Raw genomic sequence first — 1,339 nt, forward strand, 5'->3', positions numbered from 1 at the left:
TGCCCAATCTAACTAAAATATTTTCAAGATGGTTGCACTTCCGTTTATACCGGAAGTCGATCACAAGTTTCTTATTTTAAATAGAACACCCTATATATTATTACATATTTGGATTTCTCACAAAATTCTGACCAACTTTTGTGTATAATGCCTTATGTCTATCTCTAGCCGTTTTCGAAACATTTGATGTTTTTCCAAAAAAGTGACAGTTGCAACGCTCAACATATTTTTGTACTCTGTCAAAACCATATTTCATTTTGCAAAGAAACATTGGGTTATTGTAAATAAAGAATCGTTTTATTAAACTGAGTGTGCGTAATGACTGATTTGTATACAGGGTAGTCAAAAAAAAATCATAAACCTGCCACTAAATAAAATGAAAAATTTGAAAAAAATATGTTGAGCGTTGCAACTGTCACTTTTTTGGAAAAACATCAAATATTTCGAAAACGGCTAGAAATAGGCATAGGGCATTGTACACAAAAGTTGGTCAGAATTTGGTGAGGAATCCAAATATGTAATAATATATAGGGTGTTCTATTTAAAATAAGAAAGTTGTGATCGACTTCCGGTATAAACGAAAATGCAACCATCTTGAAAATATTTTAGTTAGATTGGGCATGCCCAAAACTCTCCTATTTATACTTTTTCCAATATCAATCAATGTCTTTCGTCGTGGGACACCCTGTATATCTCCATTGCGTCTCTATTGTGACTATACTAATAGTTGGTTTGCATGTTGATTGGACGGTTGTTGAGCTGAGTAGTTGCAGAGACTAAAATTTCCTACAACTTTTCCCCTTTTACACTTTTTTGATATTTTTCCAAATAACAGAGTTACGCTTGGTTGAATTTGTTTAGGGTCTTTTTTTGTGCTTTGACACAGTTTTGAAAAAATACATTCTTCTTCTTATTTCTACGTTAGTTTTTGATTTATCTTTATAGTGTTATAGATTTTTTGAAATGGTAATTTTTTATTCCAAATCTGGTCCGTAGAACCATCAAATTTGAGACACCCTGTACAATTTCTCTACTACTTATCATGTATAAGCCGTAATTACGCAAGGCGGTTGTAATGTATTCCAGACAAATTGCCAACGTAGAAGCCAATTTGTCCTTAATTTCTTGACCTACACCTTAAAATCTTATAATTATTTCAAGACCAATTATCCAACAATGAATCTGAATAATTCTAAAGTCCGAGACTGAAAAGAGCACAGAAGGTATGCTTTAAATATTACATCACGGCCACGTCAGGTTCGCTAAGCACGTTAAACGGTTTTATTGATTTGGCTCCGGCAATAAAGAGCAATTAGTGTATGTGTAATGGGATTACCAA

This window comes from Ips typographus, linkage group LG2, assembly GCF_016097725.1.
Source record: "Ips typographus isolate SLU linkage group LG2, UJ_Ityp_2.0, whole genome shotgun sequence".
Lineage (NCBI taxonomy): Eukaryota > Metazoa > Arthropoda > Insecta > Coleoptera > Curculionidae > Ips > Ips typographus.